Genomic DNA, 23,199 nt, shown 5'->3' on the forward strand with positions numbered 1-23,199 from the left:
GCCCCCGCTTGCATATAACGTTATAAAGGGACACAACTCAAGAACTGTAAAAGTGACGCTACCCAAATTTGTACTTGATCTGAGTATTGTGGTAATAAGTATTGTGTATAAGTTTCATAACATTTGGTCGAGGCAAACTGAAATTAGAGAACGGAAACGAAAAATTGCCGAATTTTTCCATTTGTAAAGGGGCATAACTCTAGAACGGTAAAAAAAGATGCCACCAAAATTCAAACTTGATCTGTCTTTTGTGGTAATAAGCATTGTGTATAAGTTTCATAACATTTGGTTGAGGCAAACTAAATTTAGAGTCGCAGAGTCGTAAGAAACTAAGAAATAGTTACTGTTGTTTGATTGTTGGTAATCATTTCCGATGCAGGAATATCGGGTAAAGCAGACCTCGATGGTCGGTCTGGTATCCATCCTAATGATGACCTTAAGGGTTATCAATGGGTCAAGGACTATACCCTGGAAGTACAGGATGGCCTCTCCTCTGCCGGGAAACAGTTCTCTGGCAATTAGACGGAGGTCTTTCCGGGAGCGTGTAGGCACCGTCCGCCTCTTAACTCCAGTTTGGAGTACGACAATATGCCTGTCTTCCATAGGCACTTCTGAGGACAAGGCGCTGTTCTGTTGCAGGAAAACCTCTTCTTGTTGTTGCGAAACAACTGCCTCTACTTTTTCATCCTGTTGCAGGGCAACCTTCTGTTGGAGACCACAACTTCCGCCTTCTGCTCCAGCAGGAACAAAGTTGTCAACCACTACCGTTGACTACTGATAAGACTGTCTGTTCCTAGATTTAAAATTCTCTAAATCTACCCCTTGGCCGTGAGGCTTGTACTTCTCTGTTGCTATTATGTTCTGTTTGGAGGGTGGTAACAGGTGTTTCAAGGTTGCCATCACCCTTCCGTGGAGAACACACACTCGGCTCGTGATATTAGCCGCAGGCTGAATTCCAAACCAGGCCGAGGTAGGCCAACCCATCTCCCATACTATTCATTTTAATTTTAAACTTATTTTACATGATTTCCAAAGCATCAGTAAATTCAGGTGAGCGACACAGGCTCTTGAGAGCCTCTAGTTCATTTCACATGTTATCTCACCGGGATTTACAAAAACTGAATTATTAAAAAAAAAGGTAATCTTGCCCTAGTTTGAAAATAATTGAGGAAAATAGTTCATTGTTAGTTAAACGTAAGGCCACACTAAATTTATTCCATAGCTTTTCATTCCCGCCCATCCCTATTTTTAGGTGTCATTTTACATTTTTCAACGGGAGTATAAAACATTTCATCAAGGAATTGAGAAAATCATATCGGGAATTCATTGCGAAAGAATCATAGATCTATGAAGATAGTACAACAGAGGATATTAATAAAATATGGCAAGAAACTGCAAGAGAAATAAGTGACAAAGACAGTTCCAGGACCATAGCGAAACTGAACGAGAGAAAAGACATTTGAAAGAAGAATTGGCAGAAAAATACAGACGAGCGAGTAATGACACGTTAGTAAGTGGAAGCAAAAAAAAAAAGAGAAGTAACAAAAAAAGTAGAGTACTCGTGGTTTAAAGCGCTAAACTGATTGGGGCGCCTTACCACCCATTCCTAGCTACCCAGTCGATCTGGTGGGAGGGTTCATAGTCCATTCTGACCCGGAACACGGCCAGCTGTCGGGATGAACGGGATGTTGGTCGAGGACATTTGATGTGACAATTTAATCACCTTTTGATCACCAACAAATTATCTTAAATTACAGCATAAGGCAACATGATGTGTACCTTCAGTGAAAACAAAAGTTGGTCATATGTAAAAGTTTAAATACATAAAAATGTGAGATCAAATTTGACCAAAAGAATTTTTTTATTTTTTTTAAAAAGGTCTAGAAAATATGAAATATGTCGTATAAAATGTGCTTGCAGTGTTATTATCACCAGACTGCAAAGAACCCTTGCAACATCTCTTTGAGGGGTCTTGAATTGAAAAAACGAATTGAATTATGAAATAAATATTTCATTTCTACGTACCAAATAATTATTCGAATGCTAAAATACTTTAAAAGTGCATCACAGGCTTATTCCACTGCTCTGAAAAATAAAGTCTCAAAAGGAGATAATTTTAATTCACACATGATACTACATAATAATTTGTAAAAAAGAAAAATATGCAACATTTGCTATACAGTGATGTAATATAGGGAGTTAATGAAAGTCCTTAATTAATTGTTTACCTCCAGATCTGAAAAATACACCAACATAACAGTAACAATTAGCAAAAAACGCAGAAATGTGGAATGAAGTTTTCAGAGAGCATCATAATGTATCCCCAAATGTTAATGGAATCCTTGAATGGGATTTGTCAATTGAAGAGAAGTGGGGATCGGCTTGGAGAGAGTGTGCAAAGTGTACAAAATGTACATACAAATCTAAAATGTTTAAACTTATACGGAGAGGTTGCAAGTATAAAAAGCGAACGACACGCTGGAAAAATAAATCTTGGTTTACAAGTTGCACTTACAGACTGATAATTGCAATTATTGGTATGAACTATTTTTTTATTTAAACCTTAAATTGATCACTATCACTATTGATATTTGTATTACATTTTAAAAGATTCAACCACTTTTTTGATTTTCCGGATAAGTTTATTAGATGTAACCTGAAATCAGCGACTTTCTTTATTGATTGATTGATTGATTGATTGATTGTTGGTTGCTTAACGTCCAGTGGCAAATATTTCATGCATATTCAGGACGAGAACAAGTTCACAATAAATACAATAGGTAGGTTCTGTAATAGATTAAGGGATTAAGGTCGGAGAAATTTAGACTGCCACGGGAAATGAGGGTATATTGGATAGGGACAGAAATTTAGCCTTGCAACAGGTCACCTACGGACCCCTCAAAGAGTTGTTGCAAGGGTTCTTAACGTGCAAAGAGCGTGGCACTCTCTTTACACGAGGCATCGGATTTAACGTCCCCATTCTGACCGGACGTGGCTGCAAATTTGTACATCCCGCACAGCCAAACGGACGCCCCACTTTAGCACGGGTTTTACTGCCGGTCGGAGGAAGACCAATGATGACCATACTTCTATTCCCCAGTCACCCTTGGGGGGCTTTCTTTATTGATAATTGTATTACATTTTATAAGATTAAACCACTTATTAAGATTAAGTATCAAATATTTTCTTAAATCGGCCATTTTTTTTTCAGATAATTTTATCAAGATTGATTGATTGTTGGTTGCTTAACGTCCAGTGGCAAATATTTCATGCATATTCAGGACGAGAACAAGTTCACAATAAATACAATAGGTAGGTTCTGTAATAGATTAAGGGATTAAGGTCGGAGAAATTTAGACTGCCACGGGAAATGAGGGTATATTGGATAGGGACAGAAATTTCGCCTTGCAACAGGTCACCTACGGACCCCTCAAAGAGTTGTTGCAAGGGTTCTTAACGTGCAAAGAGCGTGGCACTCTCTTTACACGAGGCATCGGATTTAACGTCCCCATTCTGACCGGACGTGGCTGCAAATTTGTACATCCCGCACAGCCAAACGGACGCCCCACTTTAGCACGGGTTTTACTGCCGGTCGGAGGAAGACCAATGGTGACCATACTTCTATTCCCCAGTCACCCTTGGGGGGATTTTATCAAGAACTTCTAATGGTGAAGCTGAAATCACCCCTTCCGCCATCACGTATTGGTTGACCGTTATGGAATAACTGTTTCACAGATGATATCGGATATGTTCCTTATGTCGTAACTTCAACCCCTTCCCTTTTCACGAATGTGACCAACCGAGTAAGACTTTTTACCGGATTTGTAATAACTAGGGCAATTTGTTGAGCAGGATCTGCGTACCTTTCCGGAGCACATGAGATCACCCCCAGTTTTTGATGGGGTTCGTGTTGCTTAGTGTTTAGTTTTCTAAGTTGTGTTTTGTGTATTGTTGTGTCTGATTGTCTTTTTCTTTTTTGGCCAAGGCGTTGTCAGTTTATTTTCGATTTAAGAGTTTGACTGTCCCTTTGGTATCTTTCGTCCCTCTTTTAAAGGAAAATGTATAAATGTATAAGTTTGAGTAAAAACAGCTCTTCAAAAATTGTGACAATGGAATCGGACGATAAGGATGTACAGATTGGTGCAGTCATAACCTGTACAGCAAGTTAGCTTGATAACCAGTCATTTGGACGGGTCAAAGTTAACCCGTGACAGGATTTAGGACTGCTGTGACCAGTCCTAGGACCACAATCTAGTTAACTTGAAAAGCGGACTTGGTCCTAGGACTGTTTTTATGTCTGCCGAAAAAGTTAACTAGGAAACAGGTCTGCTACTAATATAAGTTAACTTCGAAACCAGTCCTGCCATAAGTTAACACAAGTTAACTTTGATTTTGACAACTCCGATCGAACCAGACCTGATCTCAAGTTAACTTTTGGCCTGGTCTGCGCAACACTAAGTTAACTTGTAACCAGGACCGCTCTACATCGATTTTTTTTAATATCTTTTAATGTCTTTGTTTCTTGTTATAACCATAAAAAAATAAAGTCAATTTAATACTTCCGTGATATAAACATGATTAAATACATGTAGCTCCGTGTTGAAGTACGCATAAAACTTTGCTTGTTTATATACAAATTTATCCGTGATCTGCCTTTCTATATATTAAAAAAACGATAATGGTTACAATGCTAACGAGCTGAATATATATTCCAATACATATCAAATTCTTTAAATCGTATTAACCATATTTGCACTTTATAATGTAAATCTATATAGCCGTAAATTAAATCAGAAATATTTTTATGTCGGGATAGAATATATAATACAAATGACAGCAATATTGGAACACAATCACTACAAAATTTACCCTCATTTTTGTCCGCATTAATTTAGAGTGCCAGCATGTCCTCCTTTTGTTCAATACCGGGTATATTGATACGTAACAAAATTTCAGTAGTTTTGATACCCCGCGCTGACTCGTATAGCAAAATTATTTGACCGTATCAACAAAAACTTACCATATTTGCACTTTATCATGTAAATCTATATAGTCGCATAATAATTCAGTAATATTTTATGTCAGGATGTATTGTATAACACAAATGACAGCAATATTGGAACATAATGTGAATACAAAATTTTGTCCGTATAAATCTAGATTACCAGCATGTCCTCTTTTTAATCAAAATATTGTCTCGCAACAAAATTTCAGTAGTTTTGATACCTCAGGCTGACTCCTATACCAAATTATTTGACCGTAACAACCAAAACTGACCATATTTGCACTTTATTTTGTAAATCTATATAGCCGCATAGTAAATCAGCAACTATGTTTATGTCAGGATTTAATGTATAATACAAATGACAGCAATATTGGAACACAACAACTACAAATTTTTGTCCGCATAACTTTAGAGTGCCAGCATGTCCTCCTGTTGTTCAATATATTGATACGTAACAAAATTTCAGTAGTTTTGATACCCCAGGCTGACTCCTATAACAAAATTATTTGACCGTATCAACCAAAACTGACCATATTTACACTCTATTTTGTAAATCTATATAGCCGCATAGTAAATCAGCAATTATTTTTATGTCAGGATTTAATGTATAATACAAATGACAGCAATATTGGAACACAACAACTACAAAATTTAGTCCGCATAAATTTAGAGTGCCAGCATGTCCTCCTTTGTTCAATATACATGATATATTGATACGTAACTAAATTTCAGTAGTTTTGATACCTCAGGCTGACTTGTATAGCAAAATTATTTGACCGCATTAACCAAAACTGACCATATTTGCACTTTATTTTGTAAATCTATATAGCCGCACAGTAAATCAGCAACTATTTTTTTGTCAGGATTTAATGTATAATACAAATGACAGCAATATTGGAACACAACAGCTACAAATTTGTGTCCGCATAAATTTGGAGTGCCAGCATGTCCTCCTTTTGGTCAATATACATGATATATTGATACGTAACTAAATTTCAGTAGTTTTGATACCCCAGGCTGACTTGTATAGCAAAATTATTAGACCGCATCAACCAAAACTGACCATATTTGGAATTAATTATGTAAATCTATATAGCCGCATAATAATTCAGTAATATTTTTATGTAAGGATTTAATGTATAATACAAATGACAGTAATATTGGAACACAATGAATACAAAATTTTGTCCGCATAAATTTAGAGTGGCAGCATGTCCTCCTGTTGCTCAATATATTGATATGTAACAAAATTTCAGTACTGTTGATACCTCAGGCTGACTGGTATAGCAAAATGTTAAGACCGTATCAACTAAAACTGACCATATTTGCACTTTAGTATGTAAATCTATATGGCTGCATTATATTTAATCAGAAGATTTTTTTATGTCAGGATGTATTGTATTATAATACAAATGACAGCAATATTGGAAAACAATGGATGCAATATCTTTTCCGCATCAATTTAGATTGTCAGCATTTCATCTCTGTATTAATAATATTAGACCATCACTAAATTTAGTAGTTCAGGATGGTGTGTATAACAAAACTATTTGACTGCATCATCCAACACTGACATGTCTGATTTCATTTTTACTTTATAATGAAAAGTATAAGAAGTTCTCTTCTGGGAATAGTATACTGTTGGTACGTTATGTCGGTTGATTGATTTTGTTTGTAGCTAAACCTCAAGTGGCAACTATTTCATTCATGTGCACAACGAGTATATTGTTTTGGAAGTCCCATATCATCATTTTTAATCCGTAAAGACAAATCTGACGAAATTGACGAGATTGTTCATAATTATTCAACACCTTATGTATCCGGACACTGTACAATTTTCGTTAGAATATTTTGTCGAAAACAGAATCGTAAATCCAAGGCAAACAAGGTGAATTACGATGAAATATCCATGTAATGCATAAAGTTTAATTTAGGAAGAGACTGTAAAAAATGGGAAACGAAGCAACGTCGACAATGATGTTGATATCCCATGACATAAAAATATTGTTCCGATGCGTTGGATAACCTTTCTATCCGCCTTCTGATTAAATAAAAACTTTCCTTTCTTTAATGATAGCTGTATGTGATCACAAGTGTGTAATTTTATAGCCATTGTTTAATGTATATAAGAATACATGAAATGAAAAAAAGAATTTTTTTTAATGTGTATAATATCGATAGAGTCTAACGAGTAAAGAAATTTGCTATACAGTGAAAAAAGAACGATGCGATTATTGTTTACATATTAAAAGCTCAGGTCTGATATCAAAAGTCATAAACACGGTAATCTGTCATAAGCAGACCTGTTCCCTGGTCTGGTCAATAGCAGACCTGTCCACAGGTCTGGTCAGGAGCAGACCTGTCCACAGGTCTGGTCTGGAGCAGACCTGTCCACAGGTCTGGTCTGGGGCAAACCTGTCCTCAGGACTGGTCAAAAGCAGACTTGTCCACAGGTCTGGTCTGGAGCAGACCTGTCAATAGGTCTGCAGCAGTCTTAAAAAGCAGACCATAGGTCTGGTCTACCAACGACAAAGTTAACTTGCTTGTCTGCTTAAAATTTCCCAACTTAACTTGAAAAGCAGTCAACAAGTCTGCTCAAAGTTAACTTTTGTACAGGTTAGGACCGCACCCATCTGTAACTCAGTCAAACTTTTGTGATAATTCTATGAAAGTGTTAAATGCTTATGAAAATGAAACTACTCTTCTAAAAAGCCGATTTACGGCCATAGAAGATGGTTGCAAGACAAGTGAAATTTCTTTTAAATTGCCTTGGCAATGAAGTAAAAGGATGTCATCAACGAAAAAACAGGCACACGTTCATATGCCGAACGTTTGCTGTTAAAAGGCAGTTTATATAAAACTTTAGATATGCAATTTATTTCGACTCTAAATGAGTTTGTACACACCTTAATTGGGAGAACCATGTCACCAAACAAGAGGAAAGAAGTGAAGACTTTGACCAAAACTCATTGCAGGCATTTTATATAAAAAGAAATATTACTGGTCTTGCTCATTCAGCTGCTCATAATGTAATTTTGGTCCAGGAGAATCAGTTCTAGGACTTCGTACTGCTCTTTATTGTGAAGTCCTAGTGGGAGGCTCTGCATTCAAATCCTTAAAAGAATTACAAAATACACAAAGTAGAGAAGATCAGTAAGATACTGAAAAGTACAAGACCTTGCTGGGCCATGGACCACAAGGGCTTTGGTCCTAACAATGGCACCCACAGTTTCTGCAGCTGGGTTACCAACCTGGACTAGTTCCATGCCTCATCATGCCACTCACTCAGCTCTTGTATGATATAAAATATTACCAGGCGCCACTTTTGCAAGCCCACATAGATCTGCGTTAGCATATACAATCACCATAGACCTATGTGCACCCATGCTTAAATTTGTGTATTTTCAAATTACACTTGGTATCTGTGGGGGGCATCATTTATGTCTTCCAATGATATATCAATGTCCCACATTAATTTTATTATAATAATGATATTTAATAGTGGAGTCTTGTCTAGTTTTTTAAATATTTTTTCACGAACAGTATTTGTATAACCATAAGTTTTAATGATGAGATGAAAGACAATTTGAGAAGGAGCTCTTCCATGGGAATAAAGACTGATAACAATTCTGAGTCAATATTGCAGACTTTAACCAAGAGGGATGCAGGTTGTAGCAGTTAAAGGTTTCAAGACTCCAATTTTGAGGCACTGTATTACATGCAAAGGAATACCAGACTGCAAAAACCAGTAAGGATAAGTTGTGCACATATCATAGAATCATGAGATAAAAAAGAAACACTTGTTCATGCTGATTTAGACACTAATTCCTTAACTGTTGGTACCATAACCCACAATCCAATCCAATCAATCCCCACCTTCCTTTTGTGGTATTGAACCTTATGGTAAAATTTCATAGCGATCCATTCACTTAAACTAAAGTTAGAGTGCGAAAACTAATGTGTCTTCGGACGACGACAACGACGACGACAACGATGACGACGCCAACGTCTATGTACGACCACAAAATTTTGTTGCAGTCGTATAAAAATTAGCAGTAGTGGCTCTTTAGTTGAGGTTGAGCAGGATATCTATGGTCGGTAAGTTCCACTGGCACACTTAAGAAAGTGTGCTCTTTTGGATCATCTTCAAATGGGAATATAAAGTATCATACTGACCAGGAATACGCCTATTTGTCCACAGAGGACTTGAAACATTGTGTTGAGAGACTCGGCGAATGGCAACCTAAAACAAATTAAATGCATACAAAATAAATGCGACCCATCTATGATATGAATATGTCAACCCAGGAAAATTTCTGTTGTTTAGTTCGATTCAACAGACATGATTTTGAATGAAGGAGAGTCCATATGGAATCAGTCTTCTTTTCTTTTTTATTAAAATAACGGAATTGATTGGCAAAGTTTACAGAAAATATAATTCTTGCCGAACATACCATCGATGACTTCAGGGGCCTGGTGAGGTCATACAGTAAAATAATATTGACGTTGCTAGTATGACGAGGCTAAGTGAGATGATTTTTTTCCTGCGCCAATGCCCATTCTGTCTGACATCTGCATTGCACGCCCCAACACAATACTACACGATCAACGTCAAAACTGTTTATCTGTAAGACTTCTCCAATGCTGGGAATCAAGACTCAACGCACAGCCAAACGGACGCCCCACTTTGACGAGGGTTTTACCGCCGGTCGGAGGAAGACCAATGGTGACCATACTTCTATTCCCCAGTCACCCTTGGGGTAACTTCGGTTATGGAATGGGCGTCAATTCCTTTAACTCCGAGCAGAAGGACGCTTTGAGGATGGTGCCGCCGTTTCGGATCCACCTAGAGAGTGATGCACCTTCCTTCCCCCCTCCTAACGCACAGCATGGCCACCCTCTTCACCTGTATCAAGTGGTTAAGGCAGTGGGCGATGTGAGGGCAGACTCTCCGAGGGAGATTCTACGGCAGGCACGCCTCAATGGTGGCCGTCTGTACGGAGTGACCCCGTAGGCAGGCCTCTTTCCCATGTATATAGTAATGACTTCAGAGCCCGTTGGCTATCAGTTAATGAATTAAGAGCCCGTTGGCTAACTGTGAATGAATTTAAATTTTTAATTGCGTTTTGTATAGTATGCTCCAGGGGAATATGTTTAGGGGGTTCAATGGAAATTGTGATACCGGGGGTCCGCTTGATTGTTAATTAAAGGCTCCCCATTTTTATTGTACTCCACACCCTTTTTATCCACCGGGATTGACCCCCCTGATTCACTCCTCTTTTATAAAGTCGGGGGAGTATAGTACCTCGGGGTAGGGTCGGTGGTGCTCCACTGGCGGAGGAGACAGATCCGGAAGACAGACAGCCTCGTTTCGGATCTGTCATTCGATTGATTGATTGATTGATTGTTGGTTGCTTAACGTCCAGTGGCAAATATTTCATGCATATTCAGGACGAGAACAAATTAACAATAAATACAATAAGTAGGTTCTGTAAGAGGGGCGTCCGGGATTAAGGTCGGAGAAATTTAGACTGCCACGGGAAATGAGGGTATATTGGATAGGGACAGAAATTTAGCCTTGCAACAGGTCACCTACGGACCCCTCAAAGAGTTGTTGCAAGGGTTCTTAACGTGCAAAGAGCGTGGCACTCTCCTACACGAGGCATCGGATTTAACGTCCCCATTCTGACCGGACGTGGCTGCAAATTTGTACATCCCGCACAGCCAAACGGACGCCCCACTTTAGCACGGGTTTTACTGCCGGTCGGAGGAAGACCAATGGTGACCATACTTCTATTCCCCAGTCACCCTTGGGGGTTTTATATATAACATATTTACAAATAAAAAACAAAGAACTAGTACCACATGAATCGCCCGTAACCCTTTTACAGAATGAATAAGAATAAGAATAGTTGTATTTGTCAATCAAGACGCCCATGAAGAGCAGAATAATTAATACAAATTGTGATATATACATACGATTATCATTGATTTTGTTGATATCAGTGATGAAAAAATTTTTTTTTTAAATATTTGTTATGGTCTATAAAGGACTTAAAATGATATATATAATGTCCAATGTCAGTGACCAAATTTTTTGGATATATATGCACAACCCAGTCTTCTTTGTTATTATAGACTGAATAATTTATATCTAATAAAAATAACATATATTATAATAATTTTAAAGAATTTGACATCTTATTACAACTAGACATTTCTAGAGTTAGTAAGGTTTTTTTTCTCACATTCTAAATCAGAAATTAGGTATTGCAATTTATGAACATATTTATCTTTACATGACATAAACCAAATAAATTTTGACTTTAAATCAAAGTTTTTAAGTTGACATATTTTTTTTAAGTTCTAAAATTACATCTTTTCATTTGTTTTTTAAAATTGGGCACTGTAATAAAAAATGTTTTTCATCCTCTATATCTCTTTTACATAATTAACATATTCTCTCAATAAATTCACGTTCAGTACAGTGCCCTCGAGAATCGATTAATAGAAAAATGCTATCATACAATACTTTGGTCCCGGTAAAAAACTGCATCGGTGAAAGATGGTGCTGTTATAAAAATTGTATGCGATTTCGAAAATGACAAAAACTGCTCAATAAATGTAAACTTTTATAAAACAGGCTCTGTTGTGAAACAAAAAGTAAAATCACAAAAATACTGAACACCGAGGAAAATTCAAACGGAAAGTCCCTTATCAAATGATAAAACACATCAAACGAATTGACATCAACTGTCATATTCCTGACTTGGTACAGACATTTTCAAATGTAGAAAATGGTGGATTGAACCTGGTTTTATAGCGCTAAACCTCTCACTTGTATGACAGTAGCATCAAGTTCCATTATATTTACATCGATGCGTGAACAAAACAAGACAAAATAGGTAAAATAGTCAAAATATGGGTATAGCAGTCATCAATGTGTCTCAATCTCTAAAAAGACAAATATTTAACAAAAAAAGCATCCATCTAATAAAATATCAAATAATTTTGTCGTTCAAATTATTTAAAAAATAATATAATTCTACATGGGGAATGGTGGTGTACAGGGTTTAAATATCAAAAGTTATGTTAGAACTAATTTTAGAAACAGACCGAGGTTTAAAATTATCCAGAAGTTTTTTAAAAATTTTAAGAATCCACATATGGTCAATACCATTACGAGAGTAAAATAAATTAGTCGTTCAAAGTATTTTCAAATCTATAATAGAACAATAACATAGTGACATGTGCTGTGAATCTAAACTGGACCTCTGTTCTGTTCACCTATCGCTACACTGACAACAGTACGGCCTAAATCCCGTGGTCAGATTTAATAATTCGACGAGACTAGTTCATCATGTGCTATGTTTATTATATAGTATACTGATAGGAACACAAACGAGAAATTAGCACATTTAAAACCCTACTGAGTTCTGAAGGGAATGAAAGATACTGGCTCATTTTGTCAAGAACATGATAACAGACATCTTCCATTTAAAAGTGCACCAACAACTACCTTGAAAATATTTTTTTTTGTTAACTCTTTTCTACTAGCTTTTTTTGGCAAATTAGTAGAAAATAAGGTACAAAATCAAAATATGCAAAAAGAAAGTTTATTCCCCTAATAATAATCTTTTATTAAACAAATAAAAAAAAATTGTTCCTAATGTCATTTTTGACAGACATTTTGACGGAATTTATGACATTAGCAACAAATATAAATAAACATTTATGCCATAAAACTCTGATAGTTTTGCTTAAAGTTGAGTTTAGTTGTTTTTTACTTCTATAGATAAGCTATATAACAATGCATCATACATAGAGATTTTATTACAAGAGAAAAAAATTGATTTTTGTATTTTGATAATGTCATTTTTTGACTGACAAATGTAGAGCTAATGTCAGCATTTGACGGACTATTAGTTGCTAACATAAAATTCTGACGGAATATTTTTTGCTAACTTAAAGTTTTGACAGAACAATATTCACTAACATAAAATGTGGACAGATTGATATTTGCTAACAAATATTTGACGGAATGCCCTTTGCTAACATAAAAGTTTTACAAATTTATGCTATTTGCAAGCATAAAATTTGACAGAAAGCTATATGATACATGTACCAACAATTCTAATAAAATCATGCTATCGATTTGCCAACATGAAGTTTTGACAGAAACAGACACCTCCTGTTAAGATCAAACAAGTATTTAATGGTATAATGAGTAAAATGAAACCAATTAAGGAAGGGTACACAGCCAAAGGGTCAAAAAGAAGGTTGTGCTGATGCGGAGTAAAGCAATCAGCAATCAATCAATCAAAAAGAAGGAAAAACAAAGGACAAAGACAATCTCAGGGACAATAAACATATACAACAACAACCAATTGACACTCAATACTAAAGAACTAAAGACAAAGACCCTGTAAAAACGGGGTGGCCTCAGGTTCTCTGGAAGGTTAAGCAGGGTCTGCTTCTTGCAAGACACTCCCCTTTTTTCTCATGAAGGTCATATTTAGGAACATATATCTACAAAAATTGGAGAAAGTTTGATGTCATTCTGGACACAGGCATCCCATAGCAGACAACCAATTAGTGATGATGTCCATAGATGATTGGCCATTATATTTATTATACTTATGCTATATTTCATTACTATTCCATGTATCTATTTCGGTTTTTGTTTTTGTTTTATATCATGGAATAAAATAACTTAATTTGCTAGTATTAATAAAAAAGTTTCTGAAACTCATTTCACAAAAAATCTTACGTGAAAAAGTACTCGTAAGTCGTGAACATTTCAGTATAACTTGCAATCAATTTTAGTCGTAAGACCTTTTTGGGAAAAGAGCACCTGGTCTGAAAAAGCTTGTTAAATGTTTCGGTCAAATCTTCCTCACAATCACTGGTAATTAAATTAAATATCAAGTAGTCGCAAGTTTTTAGCCAATAATACATATATTCTAATTTTTTTTTCAGAACAAGATCTACACAGTTTGCATTGAATCCAATTTAATAATATCATTATAACAAAAAATATTGACAGAAATTTGTTTTCTTCATAGTTCATGTAGTTAGTCCAAGATCTTCTGAGGCCCATTCTTGAAAACATCACCTTAAAAGAAAAAAATGTATTGACTAAAATAATTTGCATTTATAACACTATATTTATAAAAATTAATATCATTGATAATACACAATATATAATTTGTCACTTGTTTTATAATTATCTAAACAGGCACAGTAACAACATGGAAGCAATATGCAATTTACTATAACACCTTATCTGCAATAGATAAAGCTAGCATTAGAACTATGGTTGCTACATGTACACCATTGGTTAAATTTACATGTATAGTAATGTGCTACTCTACTGATTAATCAATGATTTTGTGAACATATAGACAAAACTAGTTTATCCCCTCAACATATTTCTGTGCTTGTCAAAAGTCAGAAGCCTTGTCAATGACTATCAGTCAAGTACCTACCACTGAATATGTAGAACAGGTGACGGCCTTCCATTTTAATATCAGGCGGGTCCACAGTTCTGAGAACATCCGTGGCAGCAACAGTATACAGTGTCTGTCCATCCATCCATTTTCCTTCTTTATAGTATTTGTAATAATGTATCCATGGTCATTCAGAAATCTTTAAGAACAAAATTTGAAATAAATGAACAGAAAATATTGGAAAGACTACTTAGAAATGACAGCCAGTTGTGTGTATATATATATATTCAGTAGTGAAAATAAAATGGTGTGAATATACAAGCTTTTCTTTACAATTTATATACTGAAATTTCTGTATACTCCAGTTACACTTGTTAAGAGAGATTTATTTTATTTTTTTATTTTTTAACTTCAGACTATATGATATTTATATAATTCTCCTACTACATTTGTACTTGCATAACTAATTATTTGAATTAATCTGCTTTTTTTTAAACATGAACTAAAAACATAAAAGTTTTGTTCTTCAAACTGAAAGTTTATGCTTGCAACATAGCACATATTGAACACGAGAGATGATTATTGTCTGACAATACCAAAATTGTGTAAAACCCCAAAACAGTAAATGAAGGGACATATCTAGAGCTAATGTAATGGTTCACATAACACACTCCCTATGAACATAAGAAAAGCACTGAAAGTAAAGGATTGATTGATTGATTGTTGGTTGCTTAACGTCCAGTGGCAAATATTTCATGCATATTCAGGACGAGAACAAATTAACAATAAATACAATAAGTAGGTTCTGTAATAGAGGCGTCTGGGACTGAGGTGGGAGAAATTTAGACTGCCACGGGAAATGAGGGTATATTGGATAGGGACAGAAATTTAGCCTTGCAACAGGTCACCTACGGACCCCTCAACGAGTTGTTGCAAGGGTTCTTAACGTGCAAAGAGCGTGGCACTCTCTTTACACGAGGCATCGGATTTAACGTCCCCATTCTGACCGGACGTGACTGCGAACTTATACATCCCGCACAGCCAAACGGACGCCCCACTTTAGCGAGGGTTTTACCGCCGGTCGGAGGAAGACCAATGATGACCATATTTCTATTCCCCAGTCACCCTTGGGGGTTGAAAGTAAAGGAACAGTTCCCTGATAATGAATGTATTGATAGGATTTTTGAGGTGACACAGTGTTCAATTATACACTGTGTACCAGTATATTTTCGAGAATAATCATCTCATGGTGTACTGTGAATAAAACAAAACAGAAATAACAAGAAAATTTGTTCATGAACTCAACTTACTACTGCTGGAATAATACTATCTCCAAACTTGACAGCCAAGTTTGTACCATTATTAAAATGTCTGTTAAAAACATTGAGAACAAGTTGAAAGTGTTGGATTACATCCTGATTAAGCAAGTGTCTGAAATAAATGCTATTTCATTTTTCATTAAAAAATTTAATTTTTTAATTTTTACTTGTTTATCACATATACATGTATGTATACCAATGTTGAGAATATCACTTATACATACCTTGTTGGAACATCTTGAACATTGTTTTCTGTAACAATGTTTGACTCTTCTGTGTTTTCATGATGCCTGTAAACATGAAACAAAAATTATTAACTTGAGTATGCCAGATGTTTTACACTGGGCAATACAATTCTAATCAGTACAATGAATATAAAATTATGATTAATAAACATCACTGCCGTAACATTTACTTTGAACAGTAATCAAAATTTCTGTCATACTTCAGCCTTGATGAATGTAATTTGCATGCATATAAGGTGGTATACATACAGAAGTGTATATTTGAAAATGGGTTCCAGTTTTATCATTCATGGCAAAATAAAAAAAAAAATCTGTTATTCTCCGAGAAGATTTCAATTAAATGATCATTTGTATTTCAAAATCTCTTTTATCCAATAAAATGAAGCATAAATTTCAAACATAGCGGAAAAGGCATTTAAAGCTACCTTCCTGCTCTGCTGCATGGAGTGGATGGTGCTTTATCCACTATAAGTTCGTCTAGTATGACCTGCTCTTCTTCTCTTTTGTCTGCAGTTCGGAAAAACGTGTCCAGTGCTGAAAGATTGAAGAACAATGTTGAACAAGACTTGCCATGTACTTATTGAGCAATTCATGAGGTCATTTTCAAATATATATGTTGATTTTCCTAACATTTGATCATGGGTTTACCTGATGAATTTTTAGACAGGAATGTTTGATGTTTTTTAGTGTTAACTGTTTAATGTTTGTCGTTGTGTGTCTTTTGTGTACCTGTTCTTGTAAATTTGTTCTATTACAACACTTTCTCATGTTGACATACATTTGTATCATCTGTATAAAAATATGAGAAATATAGAGATATGGGGTATGACTGCCAATGAGACAACTAGCCACCAGAGTTCAAATAAGTGAATATTTGTAATTATAGGTCACCGTACAGCCTTCAACAATAATAAAACCCCATACCGTATACTCAGTTACTGTGGATTCATTTATTTTCGTGGATACCAATTTTCGTGTATTTGAAGAAAATTTGTATTTTCGTGGATATTTTATTTCGTGGTTTAGCAAAAGTCTGCATACAAGCTTATAGAAAGTTTGTGATTCAGTGAACATTTAAATTTGTTGTTTACCCATACCCTTAAAATTTGGTATCCCATGAATAATAATGAATCCACAGTAGTCACCTATAAAAGGCCCCGTTTGGTATTGGTTTTGTTGTTGGGTTGCTGTCTCATTGAAGTTTACAAAATAAACCCTAGATCTGTTTTTCTTCCTAGTTAACTATATATATAAAGATATCAAACCTGAGAATTCAAGGCTAATATCAAGCAATGGTTTGCCTTCAATATCCTCCAGATGGTCCAGGATTTCAGACACTCCAACATTCCAGTTTTCTTCAGATTCTGACTCCGAGTCCATCACAACATCAATTTCCTGAGTTGAGTTGTCCATTGGTAGTATTATCACAAAATGATTTGGTCTCCACAAGTTTCTATCAACATTGCAGCCATGTATGTGAGACCACATAATACAGATTTCATTCTCAAGACTAACCCCAATATCTCTTGGGAAAATGATGCGGTTCAGATCTTCTCGAACCATTCCACTGCCATAAAGGGGATACACTGATCTGACTTTTGATTTTAAAACAGATGCCAAACAAAACATCTGCCAAATCCCCATGTACCTGCCTGGTTTTATTATTTCCATGAGTTCTTTGCGATATACCCTTCTTTCAACAGCTGGTGTTTAGACTGCAGATGGATCAAATTCATCAGAGTACTGAGCATACAAAGATGTATGGTTTTTGCCAGATATGTGCCCGGAACCCTTGCTAAAAATTTTTTTTATCCATGTATAAATGCTCAAAGGCAATGCCTTCTATTGCTATTCTTACCCGCAATTCAATATGGTGCAAGCCAGTAAATACTGCACCACATCGGGGTAAGCAATTTCCATCACCATAAACTTCTATTGGGTACATATTTACTGCTAAAAATTCTTCTCCCAAAAGTTGCAATGCTGCCTTATCTATTCCACATCGGAGGTTCAGAATTGAAATATGGTGATTGACATTTACTTCAAAGCCCTCTATGAGTGTTAGTGAATTTAGGCATTCAGCTTGGAATTCATCAAAGGATGAACAATTTATCAATTTGTATTGCAATTGTATGAATAAAGCATCCCTATCTGATATATGTTCCCTCACATTATTTTGAACTTTTCCAGTGGTTTTAATTTCAGTGTTGTCACATTGTGTTTTTATATCAGAGTTTTGTTTTCAAGGGATTTTGTTTCTTCTGAAGGATATCTTTCTTTTGGACTCCATCTTTCTTCTTCATGTTTCCAGTTGGCTTTTTCAGTGGTTGTTTTGTTGTTTTATTATCTTTCATTTCATTTTTCATTTTCTGTGGCACCTTTTTCTTTTTTTCTAAATTATCTGATGAAGCACTGAGAGGTTTGGGTTTTGCTATATTTTAATCTTCATTTTTTTTCCAAACATGTTAAAGTTTGTAAAGTAAATTCTGACACGTATTCCCTGTTAAGACAATTTTGGTAGTCTTTTTGTCTGCAATACTGACAAAAACATGATAGGGTCCTACTCTGTAAAGTATATCGCTCATCTTTAATGTTTAATACTTGGTGAATCTTTCGAGTATTAGGTACAGGTTTCACCTCTGTTTCTGGTCTATTTCTGTTTATGTCTCCATTCTTGACAAAAAAGAAACTTCTTTTTCCCAGATTCTCGTTCAATTCAAGGTTAGTTTTGCAGTAATTGAACATATCTTTACTGTTGTTAATGATCACCTGGTTCCCTATAATCGCTCTATCAACAGCTCTATTAACAACTCCTGTTTCAGCATCTGAATCTGACTTCCCATGTTCTGAACCAAAGAAATTTCTGTTGATTTCAACAGAGTTTTCCAAAGATAAATCTGCAAACGGGCCTTTAGACTTATATTGACTACTGCAGCCATCAGAGAAGATTACTTTTCGAGTTGGGACATTCCCAGTTTTACCCTCAATGTGTCTATCTACAATAGCAGTGAAGTGCTTAACTGCATGATAATCGTGTATACAATCTTCAGAAATTATGATTGCCGAGTCTCTCACCAATCCAACTTCACTTTGATAGTAAGTTACTATGGGATGCATTGTTATTTGCTCTGGGGAGAAAAAGGCTGATTTAATCTCGTTCTGATAAATTACTCCTCTATTTTTCGCAAAGTCCATTATTTGTAGTGTCCAGTTCGGTGGCAAAGTATTTTTTTAATGTGCTGAATTGTTTATTTTGCCATTGCGCATTATGCAGGTGTTTGATAAAGGTTGTTCCTTGTGCTGGCTTCATGATGTCTTCTTCTACCATTTCTTTCAATAATGTACCCTTATTTCCAGACTTAGTTACTATAATTCTCTTTACTTTTTTGGTTACGCTGTCTGTTGATTTTTCCCATCTACTCCACTTCATTACTTTATTTTCAGGGATTTCGTTGTAAAACAGCTGGAGTTTCCTATTGTAGTTATTACATATTGAGCATTTACCATTAATACACTGGGACTTATGAAAGTGCTCATTGTCTGATTTGCTGCATAAAAGTATATCCAAAATATCCTTTTCACACGTTTTCTTTTTGCTGGAATCTTTCACTGTCCTGCTCAATACCAACAGTTTGTATCTGATGTTGACACAGTAAACACAGGCACAATACTCCCTGTGACTGGCTGCAAGTTTACGTACATTTTTAGGCCGTAGAGCTGCAAATGTTCCTAGACTAACAGGCTTTGCATGATTTTCTGCCAAGTATTTTGAATGAGCGGCTTTCACGGAAATTTGCATACCATACCCAGGGCCATCTTTGGTAGCAAATCTTTTTTGTGGTAGTATCCTTGCGATATCTTCTCTTTTGTAAAAGTTATGTATAACCTCTTTACCCACTGTGGTACCTTTCTGTTTCCCCATCTTTGAAATAACTCTGGTGATTGTTCTCCTATTAAGTGCCAATTGTTTACTCAAAAATCTTTTGCTTTCATGAACAAGGGACTTTGCAATTGTTTTGAGGGCACTTTTGCCTTCTGAAGATGCCTTGATGTCTGTAGGTATGCCATTTAATCTAATTTTACCAGATTTGATACCTATTTTTTCCATAGATCTTCTCTTCATTGGTGTGGCGTTTTCCACTAAATTCTTGACAATTTTGGCAAATTTTACAGGTGTATTAGGCAATGCAGTCCTTATCTTTGTTGTTACATTCCATTCAGTTTGTTTTGAACTGAATGCATTTCCTTGCTGATCTTGCATGAGTTTGCCTTTTTTTTATCTTTGAATCAGCGTCTTCCCTTTTCTGTTTTCTTTTTGCAGCTTTCTTTTCTCTGTCTTTTTTTCGGATCCACATCATTTTCTGGTATGACATATTACTCCTTTCTAATCTTTTATTATCTCTATTGTATTGCTGACGACTTTTTATTGCATTCCTGGTTTGCGTATCAGTAACTTTCTCTTTTTTCTTGGGTTTCCAGTTTACATTCTCTGATTTCTTTCTTTCTATGTACTGAGTTTGCCTTCGCCTTTGTTGTTCTAATTGTCGATGTTTTTTTTTTTGCTTCATCAGATGGTTTTTTTTTCATCAATTCTTTTTTTAGATTTTCTCTTTCTTTTTGGCTCTTTCACGTTGTTTTTCCAGATATTCTGAATATTTTAGAGGATTTTCTTCTTTAAGTTTTTTCCTATATTGAGCAGATCTACTTTTAACTTGATCCCCCATGTCAAAGAACTACCTAAAAAATATATGCAGGTGTAGAATGTTGGTCTCTGACCAGTCTAGAGTTGTCTCATTGGCAATCATACCACATCTTATTTTTATATATGTGTAGAACGTGGTGTTTCATCTCATCAATCAATCAACCCTACAACTTTATTTATTTTAGGCATTTTGGAACCCAACATTTTAATTAAGTATTCCAAATTGCCTTGAAGGCTTGATATATTTTTTATCATATTTAATTCTGGTTCCCCTCCACAAGTCGATTCATGGTATCCAACTGTCCGATGCAGGGTATTTACATTATTATTATTGCGCACATTCCATTTACTTTCAGATTGTTTGAAGTACCATCAAATTTGTCAAAAGTGAATATCGTTTTGACCATTTATTTCTTTAAGTCTGTTAGAAAAAAATGACCGTCTGTCATATCATAACGAGAGCAAAAGAATTTCTGTCAATTTCTGACGAATGAATGAGTAATGTCCGTCAAAGTGTGACGATCGCAAAAATAAATCTGTCAAAATTTGACGATCGGAAAATAAAGATCTGTCAAAATTTGACGATCGCAATCACAAATTATTATCCATGTGCTTTCGAGTCGATTTTTGCGCGTTTACTGGTGTTTATTTCTTTAAAATAGGTACAGGATGGTGTGTGTAAAATTATCGGTTACAGGAACTGTTAGAAATGACATTTTTAATAACATGTTTCAATCGTCATTATTTGCTAACGTCAAAAAATATTGACAGACGGATGAAAAAATAAAAAGATTGCTGTTTACCTGTTGATGTTGGCAGTCACCGGCCATACTTTTCGTTGTGTGACGTAATCTAGAAGCGCTCCAAGCGGCAAAAGATTTATTATCGCACTGAATGACACCGAAAGTCAAAGTTGAACATTGCTAACGTCAGTCCATAACTTTGACAGAAAAGACGATCGCAAAATTATTTACGTTGATAAATATACTGTCAACAAAAATATGTGGTTCAACTGATGCATATTTAGTCTTTGTGGTCGTTTATTTTTATAACATGAATCAGCAGGAATAGTTATATATAAATAACCAACTGTTCACGTGTGTTTGAGAAAGATTGCTAACGTCAAAATTTCTGACAGAACGGTTGTTTTGAAATGATCGATTTTCAAATTAAAAAAACTGACATATTTATGATCATCCAGCGATTAAAAAGCACCGTTATTGTTTGGTTGACTTGTGAAGAAATATACTATAACCGTGAATAGTCGTAATTCCAATAGGTTACAGACAGTTGTAGACCTCAAATACGACCTCATAAATTACGGTAGCGCAAGTCCGTCAAATTTGTTGCGAATGCAACATAGTTTTATCTAATAAATGGCAAATAATAACTTATATTCTTTATAAAGTTATTTTTTATTGTTAAATATTTCACAAACAAATCCCCCAACATTCCGGGAAGGTTTTTGGAATTGTAATTAGTTGATTACAGCCCATTTAGATATTTGACAGACACTGGTGCACTTTTAAATGGAAGATGTCAACACGCTCGTTAGTCATTTATCGGCTCTACCACCATGGGGTTAATTAACAGATACTTGTTTATTTTGCGGCATCGCAGTTTTAACATTTGAGGTCAATTTTCTATATTATAATTGATCAATTTTATTAGCAAATCGTTGAATTTGTAAGACTCGTCCAATTAATGCCAATGTGACAATGGCTCCAACCCGTTCCTTCGGTGCAAAGCTAAAGATGGAACGGCGGACCAGTTTACTGTGAATCAAGGCAGATACATTTAAAAAGTTGTGTAAAAAGTACAAGGAGTTGACCTTATTTGCCTTTCCAATTTACGATACGACGAACTGTCTGCATCGGTTATAATTATAGGGGAGCAAGTATTTAATATATGATGTTAACAGCACTTTTGTGTTGCCAGTGTATTCAATGTGCTTCAAAGAGATGTCAACATATGAGCTGCGTCGGATAGAAATCGACCTTATGCAAATGAGTGTCAATACATCTGTTAACTTATTTCGGGTCAAAAAAATTCCTGTGCAAAGTCTATAAGTGTTTAAAAATTGAGTTGATATAAGAACCCTACAAAACCGACCCAAATTCATCTTTTGTTTCGTATTTGAATGTTCTAAAATCAATCAAAGTCTTATACATGTACATGTATACGTGCACTTGCATAAGGTCGATTTTTATCCGACGAGGCTCAATTATGTTTGCAAAATCTAGCATTAACTCCAGTATTCTAACAATGACAAAATTATTATTTCAGTCAGCTAGCAACAATGAAAACCAGCAACGACAAAATTTACAATACTAGCAAAAAAATTAATTCATTTACCTGTGCGATGAGGCATGGGTAATAATTCCGTAGCATAACTAGATTGTTGTCATGTTTCTCGTGTATTATTGTACTTTCCAATGTGATATGCACATTAAAATCATTTCTATGATTCAGTAGTTGA

At 35.4% G+C, this 23,199-nt stretch overlaps 1 pseudogene; it reads right to left on the reverse strand.

Annotated features, from left to right (window-relative positions):
* Positions 1-18,463: 18,463 nt before the first annotated feature.
* LOC127732759 (uncharacterized) lies at positions 18,464-19,940 on the reverse strand (annotated as a pseudogene).
* Positions 19,941-23,199: the final 3,259 nt, after the last annotated feature.

This window comes from Mytilus californianus, unplaced genomic scaffold (genome assembly GCF_021869535.1).
Source record: "Mytilus californianus isolate M0D057914Y unplaced genomic scaffold, xbMytCali1.0.p SCAF_27, whole genome shotgun sequence".
In the NCBI taxonomy this organism is placed as follows: domain Eukaryota; kingdom Metazoa; phylum Mollusca; class Bivalvia; order Mytilida; family Mytilidae; genus Mytilus; species Mytilus californianus.